General features: G+C 32.5%; 1 pseudogene; it reads left to right on the top strand.

The window, feature by feature from the left end:
- The first annotated feature begins 3,403 nt into the window (after positions 1–3,403).
- LOC105120830 (endoplasmic reticulum-Golgi intermediate compartment protein 3-like) lies at positions 3,404–14,005 on the top strand (annotated as a pseudogene).
- The last annotated feature ends 1,829 nt before the right edge of the window (positions 14,006–15,834 follow it).

Here is a 15,834-nt window from a genome sequence, read left to right as displayed (position 1 = left end):
AAATAATTTTTTTCAAATTATAATCACAATAGCTATCACAATATCAAAAACACTCTTAATGTCATCCTTCTATCATTATTCGTTCAAAATAGTTAATAGAATGTTTGAATAAATTATGTGTCATACAAATGTTTCATTAAATTACAAAAACCAAGGGAAAAACTCACAGTAATATCCCATATTATTATATTTAATAGTATTATATTCTAATGAGTTGAATTGGTGGTTAAAGAGGTTTACTCTCTTTCTTGACTTTTCAAAACTAGCAACTTAAAACAATGTCATTTCAAGGGCTAAGAACCTAATTTTGCTCATCTACCTCTTCTTCGTTCACAATAATGTTGTTGCATATCCCTTTCTTTCAACTCAAAAAGTAAATTGTCACTTAGTTTTATGATAATTAGAAAATTCTAATTGATTTTTAGAGATTTTAGATAAAGAATTGGTTATATAATAGAAAAGATAATAATCATCTTATAAATCCTATTTAAGATAAGGTGATTTGTATTTGTTTTTAATAATAAAGGTGTTTGATGTACTTACATGTAAAGAGTTTGCCAAAATTGATATTTGTATGCTATTAAAAATTAGAAAAAAAAAACAAGTATAACCTAGAAAAATAATTCAAGACATAAATTTGATAATAATGTTCAATCTTTATTTTTGAAATGCAAGCATTAGACTTGTAAGGATTGTGAATAAATGATTGACATAAGTCTATTTAAGATTATATTGATTGAAATTGACTCAAATATCACCACTCACACTTAATGGATTTATATGATATCATAACGATCCAATCTAAATTCACTTAAATCATCAAAGAAAGAAACCTCAAAAAAGCATGAATATTAAAATAAATTCACATAAATATCAACATGAACATAAAAAATTCAAATGTAAATAACAAATAATATTTACAATTAAAATTCAACATTAATATTTTTACAAATATTTATATTTAAAAATTTAAAATTAATAGTCATCATAGGTGACTCCTCCTATAAAAATAATTGACTTAATAGCTGGAATAGTATCTCTAAATGATATTGCTCCCCACCATCAACTACACACCATATTCATAAAAGAATAATTTAAAAAAAAACATTTTTTATTTTATATATATATATTCATTACCAAATCCTGAAATCCATGTTGTAGTATTGGTGGGTTTGTAGCATTTCAACAACATAATTATTAAATCTGGCAAATGACTTAGCAATTTGGAGGCCGACACGTACTAGATGTTTTACTTTGAATTAATTTTTATATTAACTTAATTAAATTTAAAGAATTCGATATATGAACTTGTGACTCAATAAAATTTATTTAAATAAAATTTATCTAGATTAAAACAAAATAATAATAATAATATTATTATTATTTTAAACAAAAATAGCAAACTGAAATTGACACAGTAATCCAATACTCAAACCACCAATCCAGTAATCCAAATCCCAATCTAAATGAGACCCCAAACTTGGTTCAAGAACTATGCTCCAACCATGGCTTCAAATGGAACATAAATAAATCTCTCTCGGTAAACAAATGGAAAAAAAAAAAAAAAACACCCATATTATACGCTTTGACGAGTTAAATACACAGTTTTCAATGCAATTATTTATTTATAATTGCTAATTAATGAAAATAAGCCACGTCTTCAAATTTATTTCATGAATTCTAAAAAGAAAAAAAAATAAAGAAATCACACCAGACAGGTAGCTTTCTCGAACATTCGCATCAAAATAATGTTCGTCCACCATCTTTTCTTTTCTTTTCGAGAATTGAACAAAATTATCTAGCCTCGACGCAAAAGGCCCTCGTCGGTAGCGCCTATGTGAATTCTTTTTCCCCTTATCCCACACCATGACGTTTTTGGACTTTTGTTCTCCTTTAATTTTTTTCGACCACAAGTAGACAACTGCAAATATTTTGAGACTCCTTTGCATAAATTCCAATTCAAAATGATGCACGCCCTCGGTACGAACAATTTGACAATCATTTTTCAATTGAAACCTTGCAATTACTCCACGGGTTCTGATTAAAGTAAAGCTAGTTGAAGCAAATTCGGCGAGCGAGATAAAGCAAAATTATTTATTTTGATTTTGATGTGATGTGATGTGATGTGATTGTGAACTTCGGAATGATTTGATTAGATTTTTGTGCTCCATTCACTGACTGGAAACGTGAAGCTTAATTTCACGTGCTTAATGGTTGCTGGAAACGTGAAAACAAAAAGGAACCTTCCGCTAAGAACTTCACCTTTTATGATCCAATCCGATTTCACCAGTTTTCGTTACAATTTCTCTCTTATCACATCGTTGCGCACGTGGTATTGTTTTCATTGATCAGTGGCTTGATTTACATATGGTGAAGGTTTGTTTTTGCATTGTAATTTGTTGTTTAAAGTATTTTTAAAAAATATATTTTGAATGTTTTTTTTTATGGTTTTAGTTTGTCAAAAACAACAAAATATAGATATTATTTTAATATATTTTCAATAAAAAAACCCATAAATCACAATGTATTTTGTCTTTATTTTCTCCTCAATCTCAGCTATTAATTGATTCTCTCAATAAATAAATAAAAACATCCTGGTAATCACGAGCGTGTTGTTTATAACTCTGAGTTAAGAGATCACATTTTCTGCCATGATTCTCTCCCCAAAAAATTGAGCAAAAAGACGTTGGTAGCCAGCACTTCCGCCACTTTCCAGGCTAGGCTCGTAAAATCAATCTTCTAAGGGTTGGCTCGTTTAATCACATTGTCGTAATTATTATGTGGTGTCGCGATAAAAATATTTACTCTTATATGTCTTGTTTATCATATATTTATTTATTAATTATGAGCATACAATAATTTTTTATTTTTTATTTAGAAAAATATCAAATGGAATCGCAACTAATATTTTGATTATTAAAAATTCTAATTGTTCTTGGAGATCAGGAATAGGGATCGGTTGCATAAAAAAAATTTTAGCACCCCAAATACACCATATCTAAAGTAGCCTGCATTATTTAATTGTCTAATAAAATCTAAGGTCTTGTTGTATTTTCTAGCTATTGGTCCATCTATAGTTTAAGAAAAGTTCTTCTCGGCAAGAACATCTCTATCTTATCAAATAAAACCTAACCGTTCTAACTTTAATAAAAGAATTTAATATTTGAAATACGTCTTACATATAAGGTCGTAATCCTGTATATTAAAATAAAATAAAATAATTTTTTTAATTTTTTTTGAAATATTGGTCTAGTTCTTATGACTTTAATATACTAGTTATTAAAGCAAAATGCATGCTAATGCATATTTTTTAAAAAAAATATTTATATGAAAATACAATATGATTTTTTTTTTAGGGATTTGGTAAATATTTTTTTTTGTTTTTTCAATGTTTTAACAAAAAATGGGTATCTTAATACTGGATTTTTATCTTTACGGTATAAAAACACAAACTAATATTAAGCAAAACTCGGTATAAAAATACTCAGAAAAATCATAAATTTTTCAATATATTTTTTTATTGGGCTGAACTCGACCCAACTATTTTGAAATGGTCCGGACCGGCCTAGTTATGCGAGTCGGGCTAGAATTGGCCCATGAACAGTGGTTCTCCACTGTTCACATGTTACGTGAATAGCGGAGAGTGAATTATAATTCACTCTCCATTGTTCCTTAACCGAACAATAGAGACAGGGGTGAAGAAGAAAAAGAAAAAAAGGGAAGGGAAGAGGGTTGGCCTACGGTGGCTCTAAAGGCAGTGCTACTGACAATTGCTGACCGGAGAATGACTTGGACGGTGGTCGACCTTTCTTTTTCTTCTTTTCTGTTTTTTTTCTATCGCTTTGTTCTCCTTTATTTCTATTTTCCTTTTTTGTTTCTCACGGTGCTATTGTCAACTAGAAGGACAGTGGCTACTGGCAATGATAATGATGGTGGAGTGACGGTGGCTCTTCTCTATGGTGACGGGCAGTGTTTTGCTGTTGTTTTTCCTGTCTGTGCAAAGGCACATGTTTCTGCCTTTTCTTCAATAGTGTTGCAGCGAGGGAAGAAGATGGTGAGTTGAGGAAAAAGGACAATGGTGTTGTCAGTGCTGGTGCGATTATGATGGAAAATGGCAACGGTTTGCAATTAGTGAGAAAAAGGATGATGAGCACCAATGGGTGTTCTTCCATTGTTTTAAAACAAGCTCCTCCATGTTTTCATATCTTATTTATGTTCCCCTTTCCCTCTGTTTTTTCTTTCCTCCATCTTTCTTATCTCCCTCTATATCTTTTACTTTTATAATGCTAGAGAAAGCTTAGTGCTGGTAACGACTGGCTTGATAATGGTTTACAAAGGAATGACAGTTGTGATACATGCTCCATAATTGAAGCAAATTGGCATTGTTGTTGCTGGTTGTCTCACAACCAGATGTATGAAACCATTGCTGATGAGAAAGGCAATGAATAGTTGTTAAGGAAATAGTATCATTTTCAAATTTAAAATGAATATTTCTAATTTGATCATTGAATGTTTTGTAATGAAACCCCTGAATAAATTATAATTGGATCCCTAAACTTTAATTTATTCCAAGTAAAGCCTAAATTAACTCACAAATTAATTTTTCTTGCAATTAAACTCTCCATAAATTCAATTAAACCGTAGATAAAATTTAATTGAATCTATAAACATCTGATTTTAAACTTTTTTTTTTCAAATTAAATTTTCCTTACCACAAGATTCTCACCATTAAAAAATATATTTTTAAATTTTAATTTTTGTATTTTTGAACCTCTTTAAATTTCTAGTCATTTTATAGGCATTCTAGCATCCTTTTCTTATTCCTATTATTTTTTTATTCCTTCTAAATATATATTTTTTATATGTATTATTTTTTATATTTTTTATGTGGAACCCAAAAATATGTAATAACAAACATTATACCTTAATTTCATATTGTAATTGATCCCCAGGCAAGCCAAATCCAATGATTTTGGTTCTTGAGCATACGGAGACACGGAGAGCAAGAGACAAGAAAGCAACACGTGCACAACCACTAACATACAGAGGCAGAGTGATCTTGACAGCGGCAAACAACAGAGGCAATTACATTACTTGTTCCCCACAACTCCTGTTTATTCTTAAGAGAATTAGCTGTAGAAAATCAGTTTCAAATACCTTTGTATGCTGATGTTCTTTTTTCTCTTTCTCTTGGAATACATAGTTTATATAAATCTTGCTTGAATTTACAATTTTAGGCTGACAAGATTTGTCATTAAGTTTGCAACAGAATTGATTGAATGGCCATTAGATTTCATGTTACCATGATGAACCAAGACGAGGCAGTACATGTGCATAACCACTAAAGATTGAATTATTTTTTCTTTTATTCCCAAGGGCCCCCCCGGTGGTAATGTTCATAACTTGCATAATGTAAAAACTTAAGATGTTTAGTTCTTCCCTCGAAACAAAAGCGTGGCGGCCCAATTGAAGAATATGACAATACCCTACAACTTTGGATAACATGAACAATGATCTCACTAATTCAAATATCCAGTCACAATTATGTGCATTTTAAAAAATAAAAAAGTCCAACTAAATAACTGTTTTGTTTTTTTGAAAAAAAAAAAACATTGTTGGAAAAAATAACAGAAGGGAGAATTCTTTGTAGCCTCGAACCTAATCCAAATTCGATCCTACCCAAATCCCTGAACACTCCAAACTTGATCCAACTCTCAAATGCTCGGATTCAATCCTTCGATACTCTGGTCTTGTCCCAACTTAACCCTCAAATACCCATTCTCAATCTTGACCCTCACCCTAGTATTCCGATCTCAACCTGACTTTGCTGCTCTGTACTACTAGTCAAGTAATTTCTAAATCATAGGCTAATAGGATGAAAGCTTAACTCTAAATCATAGGCTAATAGGATGAAAGCTTAACTTTAACAGAATTTGGAAATCATTTGGTAAACAAGAAGTTTTGAAACTAGTTTTTATTTTATCAAGAGTAAAAAATAAAAAGAAATAAATTTCATTTCTTGATTTTTTTATAACAAAAATAAAAATGATATCAAACAGCTTAAAGAATCATACGAAGATGTCACTTTTAGCATCACATTCCAATCTAGTTTTTTCAACTTTTTATTCCTTTAATTTGTTGTAGTCAAGAATAATTCCGATTTCCGTCACTCCGTAGGCAATTTCCATGCGAATTAAAGAACAATTAATGATTCTCATGTAGTTGCATTAATGTTCTTTGCCAATATATTTTCTTTGCGTCCAAGAACAGCTGACATTAATAGCTTTATACTTATCGAGTAGATCATGATTCGTTTTATTTCATTTGGCAAAGAAATCAATAATTAAGCATCCAAATCTTCAATAAAGAAGGGAAGAGGATGTTATGGTCCCTATCTTATCCTCTTAATCCACGAAAAATTGAGAGTATATTGTAATATATTTGAATTAGTCACGAAAAGTCAAGTGTATTTTGAAGTTTCATCGGTCAGCCGTCCAATTTACAAGAACAATTTTCTTCTTGCATGGAGAAGGCAATTTTTCTTGGAAGTGATTGAAATAACATTTGAGCGCCATCACATTACAGCAGTCTATATTATGTTTTCATATAAGATTTGAAATAGCGCGCTGGCTTCTGCATCTGTTCTGGGATTTGAGAAGGTAACAGCTTCGTTAAAAGCTATTAGAAAGCACTTAATTTTTTAGCTCCGCAAAACGCACAGCAAGTTGAAACTGGAACTGGCTTATGGGCCCATTTGTTAGTGGTCTTAAATGGGCCAAGCCCTTCTTTCGTGACCTGCGTAATTATGCCAATATCCCTGATGTCCATGACCCTTTTACTTGCAGATCACATTTCATTTTCACAAGTTCAGTGGATTTAAATGAAACCTTTGTATGGGCCTCATCTGATTTATTATTCTAAATCATATAAATGGTCTATACTGTAGCAAACCTCTTTTGGACCTCGGCTTTTTCGTCACGAAGCATAATGATAATGTTAAAACATAATTATCATTTTTATGATTCTTCACGGCTTTTACTGGGTATAAACTTGCGGATCCTTAAAAAAATATTAAAAAAAAAAATTAGGTCTGGATATAACAACAGGCCCAAAAAAATAGTTGGATGTTATGGTTATTTCTAGGACCAACTCTTTTAGACCTAACGATTATTTTCAAACTCAGGAGCTTTAGATTTGGTAAAGCTCTTTGGTGACCAAGCCAAATTCAACTCAAAAGATTTTAAGTCTGTCAGTCATGTGAAACCCTACTTGTTTTGGTTTATTTTCTTTACTAGATTCAAGTTTTTAGGATGTAGCTTTCCTAATAATAATAAAAATAAAAATATTTATACTATTAATAATAACAATATCAAATTAATATGATGTAAGTTCTTATAATTTTTAATTTTTTTAAATTAAATTTATGATTGTTTTAATAATAATAATATATTTTAAAAAATTATTAATGATAAAAGTTTTTCCCTTCAGATTAAATTTTTAATTTTAATAATAAAAAAAATATTAATAATTATATTAATAATATTGAAAATAATTAAATGTTAAGGGATGCGATGTTATCACAACTTTTTAAAAAAATTAGAAGGTTTAAACAGGAGTAGCACAACTTGGTTACAACATCAAGTTGTGTTATTTTCTTGATTTTGTTAATTATGATGATTTATAAATTATTTTTTTAATTATAGATTTATATATAAAAAAACATGAATAATATGTCATGATTGTTGTTGCATTTCAAAAATACCTTTGAAAAAAAATTAATTTTTTTCTTTATTTTAATTTTTGTATATTTTTAAATTATTTTAGTGTGTGTATTCAAATAAAAAATATATTTAAAAAAAATTATATCAATAACAACTATAAAATAAAATTTATATTAAAATAATAGCAAATTCATAAATATAAAAAATAAACTATTTCAATGTTTATAGGCCCAGACACGGGTCTGTAGACCCAGGCCCGCGAGTCTCCTAGGATTTGGTAAACATGTTTAATCCTAGTATCAGATATGTGGTAGCTTTGTTATTCTTCAGTGCCATATCTTAAAAAACCTAAACGAATCATTACGTCCCCAACTATTTTTTAATACTAAATATATCTTATAAAAAAAATAATTTCACATCTAACTACATGCTTAACAAGTTTTTATGGCAATGACAACCACGTTATTAAACTACTCTAATTCATAATTACTTGTGAATAATAAGAATTCTACACAATTTAATTTTTATTATAATTATATAAAATATAAACATGTTATTTTAATATATATTTTTATTAATTTACTTTAATAATCATAAAATATTTTTATTTTAAAACAAAAATAATAATTTTAATTAAAAATATTATGGTGACTAAAATAAATAAAATATATATTTATAGAAAAATTTGTTTTAATAAAAAGATTTCAAAATGACTGCATTTTCATATTTAATGTTAAAAAGTTTGTTGACACTTACTAATTTTTTTATATATATTTTTTTTAAATAGAACTTACATTCAAACTAGGAAAGACTAAATAAAAATAGCAAAAAAAAAAAAAATTTAATAGAGCATTAGACGTCTAAGGAACCTAAAGTTTTTAAAAATAACATGATCAGAGAAGCACGCGTAATTACCGTGGGACATGTCTCGGGGAAATCCTAAGCGAAGGGAAAACGAAACGAGGCGGAAAATAAGTTAAAAAGATACAAGAGGGGGAGAGGGGTCCAAAAGAATCTTTAAACGCCCAGTCAGAAAAACAATCGATCAGATCGGCGGGGCGGGGCGTTTGCAGGCTGTTTGGAACACTCGGATTTGACATTGTCTTGCTTTTATTTTTTACGGATGATGGAGTAAAGAGACCAGTTTAGAACTAAAATCTCCAGTACAAGACACCATCGTTTGTTTTTAAACCTTTTGTTTTAGACGACAACACTTCAGGGTAATATTTAAAAAATTCAAAAGCTTATTTGTTTATTGTTTAATATCAAACAAAGTAAAATGTAGATTTATTGAATTCAATTGCATTAATCTCATTCCAAACAGGGAACGTGAATTCCAAATCAATAGATTTCAGTTTTACTGTCAAAAATGATTTCAATGGCATCGTGGAATTGTTTCCAAACGTGGCGTTAGATTTTTCCCTTTCTCTTTATACATAGATAAATTAAATTGCTCTATTGTGTAGTAAAAACCACAGATTAGGCTACGAACAAGAAAATTATCGATCTGATTGTTGAAAAAATTGACGGGTTGATGAGCAAGCCAAGGAATTTTGATGCATATCCAAAAATCAACGAGGATTTCTATAGCCGTACACTTCCTGGTGGCGTCATCACCCTCGCTTCCTCTATTGTTATGTTTCTCCTCTTCTTCTCCGAGCTCCGTATGTTAACTACTTTGCTTTTGTTACGTTGAGTTTATTAGTTGTGATACTCATTTTATGCGACTTGATTATTTGGATCTGATTCTGTGTGTTTTCTCTCTGTTGTTTGGTTTTGAATATAGTAAGTTGCTCTGTAACCATTTAGGTTTTTATAGGATTTGATTTATTTTTTTCCCAATTCTGTAGCAGTAGTGTTTTTCGGGTGTCTGATTTTTGTTTTTTTTGTTTTTTGGCAGAATTATATCTTCATGCGGTAACTGAAACGAAACTAGTAGTGGATACTTCAAGGGGAGAAACTCTACGTATCAATGTAATGTTTCTTTCAATGTATGTTTTTCTCTGTCTGTATATCAGTGGGTCTGTTTCGCTGAATGAATTGCTCAAGTGATTGATTTATGTGATTCTTGAAACTGCAGCTTGATGTCACTTTCCCTGCTCTTCCGTGTTCTATACTTAGCCTTGATGCAATGGATATTAGTGAAGAGCAACATCTTGATGTAGTATGTACCATAAGACCTCGCTTTTTTGTACTTGCATTCATGTACTAATGACCTGGTGATTGGCAAGGTTTAAATTTTTCTTTTTGATGGTGGCTTATATGCCTTGCAGAAACATGATATAATCAAGAAAAGACTAGATTCTCATGGGAATGTAATAGAAGCACGGCAAGATGGAATCGGTGCCCCTAAGGTTGGTATATAGTTTTGCTTAAACTTTCTATGTTTGGAAATGCCATTGTTTGTGATCTCTGAACCTTGTGCGATGAACTTTGAGGGTTTTTTGAGTGCTAATAGTTGTGCAAATTCATTATGAGCCAGCAGTGTTATGTGAGGAATCATTAGAGGGAATGAAAATAATGATTATCGGAAAGAGTCAAATCTGTCTATTGAAAAGAAGTTTTGTTTCACACACAGAACAGCATGCTTATCAGGATGGAAGTTAAGACTTGGTATCATTCAAGGGAGCCTCTGTTTTGCAGATGGCTCACTGTAAGTTTGTCTGTCTGATATCAGTGTCCTTTATCTGGAGATAGAGATATCTGTTTACAAGTAGCTTGTATTAGCCTCATGGCTGCATGGAGCTTTGTCAGATCTATTCATTCTATAAGCCAGAGGTAAAGAAATAAAGAAATAGAAATGTTTAGATTGTGCTTTCTTTCAGAGGAGCTCTTTTCTCTTTGATCTCTAGCAATATTTGTAATTCTCATTGTTCTCGTAAGTGCGATTTGTCAGATATTCTTTTTTTACTCAGCTGTTGAGGCTATCATTCCTGGACTTGTAACAACCGATACCCCACTTGGCCTCCCCAATATCTGTCTGACTCCTTTTCCTGCCTGGCACAGATTGAAAAACCCTTGCAGAGGCATGGTGGCAGGCTTGAGCACAATGAGACATACTGTGGCTCGTGTTATGGTGCAGAAACAGTAAGTTTGTCTAGTACCAATGCTAAGAAATAACAATCTCGTCTCATAGTTGTTACTGAACTGCATACATGTGAGACAACCCACTGAGCAATCTATGATATTCTTGTTCGCCTGGATGCAAGTTTGCCTTTTTAATGCTTTTCACAGTATTATATTGATTACCAAAAGTAATACTTTTAGCTTGCGTTTTTTCCTTATCATGTTTATTGGCTAAGTGCCACTTACAGCTTCTAGTAATAATTATTGAGCTGCTTCTGATTTGATTGTGCTATTGGCAGACTCTCATTTCTCCATTATTTATCTACTGTGTTATTTCTTTGTTATGGCCTGTATTTTGTCTTTCTAGAGGCTTCTTTTTTTATCCAATGAGAATTCGTCTCCTTGCTACTAGGAACAATCACACGTCTATTCTATTATTTAACTTATCTGTGTTTTTACTCTCTATTATATCTCCTTTTATACTGCAGTCAGATGAAGACTGTTGTAATTCTTGTGAGGAAGTTCGTGAAGCATATCAAAAGAAAGGTTGGGCAGTGACAAATCCGGATTTAATGGACCAGGTAATATAGTGTCATTTAATTTGTTTTTTAGAATTCGAGGTTCAATTTGCAAGAACAAACTGTATGAAAGTGATTAAGACTCTCACATATATTGACTGTTCTGATTCTCTAAGATTGTATCTCAATGGGCATTTTGTTGGATATTTAATGCTTCATTTTTTGCCATCCTTTACTTCATTTACTTTGGACCTGTCACGATGTTGAATTTGATGTCTGGTTTATCATCTCCCTCTCTTTCTCCTCTTCTCTTCTGCCTATTGGGATAATGAATGTAGTCTTGTAACGACTAGAAGCATGTTAAAGTGTGGCAATTCCTCCACAACTATTACTGGGACACATCTATCATGGTAGAAAATCTATCTCATTTCTCTGATATTATTCAATAATATTCAACCAGGAATTTTGATTACTGCTGGTATTGCTTGGGAATACATCCATACTTGGGCTACTGGCTACGTTTTTGCATTCGTGGGTGCATAGCTAAATTTTGTCTTGTATTTGTCTGTCTTGTAAGATTCTGTGTTCCATATGTGCACTGTTGACCTGTGTAGGTTGAATTTCAAATTACAACATTCATGTTTTCATTTGTTTCAATCCTGGTTTCGTTCTCTGCTTTACATGTAACATTCAGTGCAAAAGAGAGGGATTTCTCCAAAGGATTAAAGATGAAGAAGGTGAGGGATGCAACATTTATGGGTTCTTGGAAGTTAATAAGGTGGCTGGAAATTTTCATTTTGCACCTGGGAAGAGTTTTCAGCAATCTGGTGTTCATGTACATGATCTGCTGGCATTTCAGAAGGATAGTTTCAATGTAAGCCATGATTTTACTTCTTGGCTTATCTCTACATATGGAATATCAATCACTGATCTTGTGTTTGCCAAAGAAAATGAACTTACCAATTTCTTCTTAAATGCTCATCATGTTATGGTAAGCAAACCATCTGATGAATGCACACAATGTGGTACAGATAAGTCACAAAATTAATAGGCTGGCTTTTGGAGAATATTTTCCTGGTGTTGTTAATCCTCTTGATGGGTAATTTTCTCCTTGCATCCTGGTTTAATCTGCCAATTTGTTGGGCTTGAAGATTGACTTGTTTGCCTCTTTGGCCTTTGCTGTGTATTACGTTGTGTATGCTGGAATATCAACTCGCTCTTTACATTCAGTGTGCAATGGACACAAGAAACACCAAGCGGGATGTACCAGTAGTTCATCAAGGTTATTCTTCAGGACATCTGCCTCTGCTGTTGCTTTCTGTCACTTCTTTTTTCTAGGTGGTAATAATTTAGGAAATTCAATAAGTTCTCAAGCATTTTACACAAACAGGCACTTTATTTTTCAGGTACTACCTACTGTATACACAGATGTGAGTGGACACACTATCCAGTCAAATCAGGTGTGATCATGCTCCTAAAAATTCACTTTTTATATTGTCTCTCTTCATCTGCATTGATATAACATGGTAGAATTTTTTTTCGGTTTTCTGTATCTGAATATTTTAGGGGGGCAGACATAGGTCGCCTTTAGCCCCTTCCGGGAGTTTTCTTCTTTTATGACCTCTCTCCTATTAAGGTAGGTATTTTTATGCCTGTTATGCAAGGTCAAGAGTTAATGCATCAACAGTGCTAAGTCACTGTGGAATTCTTTCCACTTCAGAGATTTTTTTTATCTAGCCTTTGCATCTGATTTGCATTTTGCAGGTGACTTTCACAGAGGAACACGTTTCTTTCTTACACTTCCTCTCAAATGTGTGCGCCATAGTTGGAGGTAATACTTTATCCCTTGCCAAAAATCCGAGCTAAAGTGATAATTGATTGATGCTTCCTTTTTGCTGTGTTGGTCTCTTTCGTAACTTGCACTATAGGATTGATAGAATCTAATGAAATGCATAGGAATGTAAAAAAAGAAAAAATAATTTCCATTATGGAACGGATTCAGGAAACCATGATACAGAGTTCCCAAATCTCAACTTCTATGTTTTTTGTGCATTTATATTAATTTATTTGATGATTGGGTGTTAATAGTGGTTGATTATTTTTATAATCAGGTGTTTTCACTGTTTCTGGCATACTGGATTCATTTATATATCATGGTCAGAAGGCAATCAAGAAGAAGATGGAAATCGGTAAATTTAGTTTATGACATATTGACAGGCTTGGGTCGTTGCTGTATTGCCAGTAATTGGCTTCTCAAGTGGAATTGGGTTTGGACGCCTATTTTGAAGTGGCCAGTTTCTTAGAATCATAACTAATGTTTGTGTCATAATTTATAATGTCTGTTAAGGAATTAGATTTATTTCACAGTTCATTGGTATTCAAAATGGGGAATGTCTCTTTGCTTTTCTTTCTCCCCCCTCGCCGGAGTGACAACACTGCTGATGTGAGAATTACTGCTATTGCCATTTTGTTTATATGATGGCACGGCGCTTTCTTCTGGCCTGGAACTTACGGGAACCTCTATGAGGATTAAGAAGGGTCAAGAACGTTTTGGATTCAATTTCACCATATAATCTGGGGAATCTAGAGGTATGGCTATCGTGTAATGAGATGTCCCAATTATCTGTGATACGCAACTATAATAAGAAGAGTTTAGAGAGGAAGAAGAGAATAAGAAAGAGAGAGAGACTGGATTGTTCTTCTTGTTTTTATTACTTGCCTTAATCTTAATCTAACCACCACTGCCCTATTCTCCTTTTTCACAAGCATTCAATCCAAGATTGCAAAAGGAAAGACCTTCAACCTCCCAAATTTACCCATCACTGATAATTCTGAAGAGATTAAAACACCCTCTCCCATTTTCTTCATAAGTAGAGAAACATGAAGCACTGGATGCATTGAGCTTTCTTTTGGCACTTACAACTTGTAAGTCACAGCTCCCACCTTTTGAATGATTAATATCTTGGATTAAACTTGAAGTTCTTTCTTAGAGCCATGCTACTTTGTCTGTAAGGTTGTGACTTAAAAAACACTCAATCTCCTTATGTGAATGCCCCCTCTTTCCTGCTCTTGTCTTCCATTTATTTCATTTTAGTTATGGATCCAAAACTGCCAGCTTCTTATCATCAGTTACTTCATTTTTAATCTGGGGAATCTAGAGGTATGGCTATCGTGTTATGAGATGTCCCAGTTATCTGTGATACGCAACTATAATAAGAAGAGTTTAGAGAGGAAGAAGAGAATAAGAAAGAGAGAGAGACTGGATTGTTCTTCTTGTTTTTATTACTTGCCTTAATCTTAATCTAACCACCACTGCCCTATTCTCCTTTTTCACAAGCATTCAATCCAAGATTGCAAAAGGAAAGACCTTCAACCTCCCAAATTTACCCATCACTGATAATTCTGAAGAGATTAAAACACCCTCTCCCATTTTCTTCATAAGTAGAGAAACATGAAGCACTGGATGCATTGAGCTTTCTTTTGGCACTTACAACTTGTAAGTCACAGCTCCCACCTTTTGAATGATTAATATCTTGGATTAAACTTGAAGTTCTTTCTTAGAGCCATGCTACTTTGTCTGTAAGGTTGTGACTTAAAAAACACTCAATCTCCTTATGTGAATGCCCCCTCTTTCCTGCTCTTGTCTTCCATTTATTTCATTTTAGTTATGGATCCAAAACTGCCAGCTTCTTATCATCAGTTACTTCTTTTTTGTTTTTTTTGTTTTTTTTTTTTATTAACGTGGGGTGTCCGGGCCAGCTTGCGCGCACCACGACTAATCCCCACGGCCTACTAAACACCCTGCAAACCCAGCAGGCAGGTAAGGCAGCGCGGGGCTGACAGACATGCAACTTCAAAGCTCGAACCTAGGGCAACGGAAGACGCAAGACACCTACCACCGCTGGACCAATGCTTTGGGTGCTCAGTTACTTCATTTTTATTCCTTATAGAAAGTGCGTCTACAATCATATTTTCCTTTCCCTTTCTATATAAAATTTGTTTGGCATATTAAAATTATTTTACATGAGAGCCTACTTATTATAGTGTTAATTTGATTCTATAACCATGATTATGATACACACACATATATATTGTGGATTTCCGTTATTGTTGACCTAAGCTCTCTTTGTATTAAATCTGTCTGACTCCAGATTTTTCCTTGATATGGCGGCGCGTATTTAATTGCTTGATTTTTCATCGAGAATATTTGAGCTTGATTTCGGAAGGAGATCAGATTTTGATTGAAACTACCGCATGTTTTGAAAAAGTAAAGTAATAAGCACTGAATGAAATTCAAGATGAGTGTCAAGAGTCAAAGATCTCTTTAAAAGGCATTTGACATGAATAAAAAGGGCATATTTTCTTCGTTAATGCAGCATTTCCACCTGTTTTTATTGATACATTTAGTATTTTTATATTATGCAGTGATAATCTTACTGCTTTAAAAGAAAGTATCTATTTTGTATTGAAGTATGTTTTTATATGAGGATGGGTCACCCATCCCCCATGGAATCAAGTAATACTTTGGA

The sequence above is a fragment of the Populus euphratica genome, unplaced genomic scaffold (assembly GCF_000495115.2).
Source record: "Populus euphratica unplaced genomic scaffold, PopEup_1.0 scaffold6.1, whole genome shotgun sequence".
Lineage (NCBI taxonomy): Eukaryota > Viridiplantae > Streptophyta > Magnoliopsida > Malpighiales > Salicaceae > Populus > Populus euphratica.
Note: the sequence above shows the minus strand (reverse complement) of the source record. Positions and strands in the feature narration are given on the sequence as shown.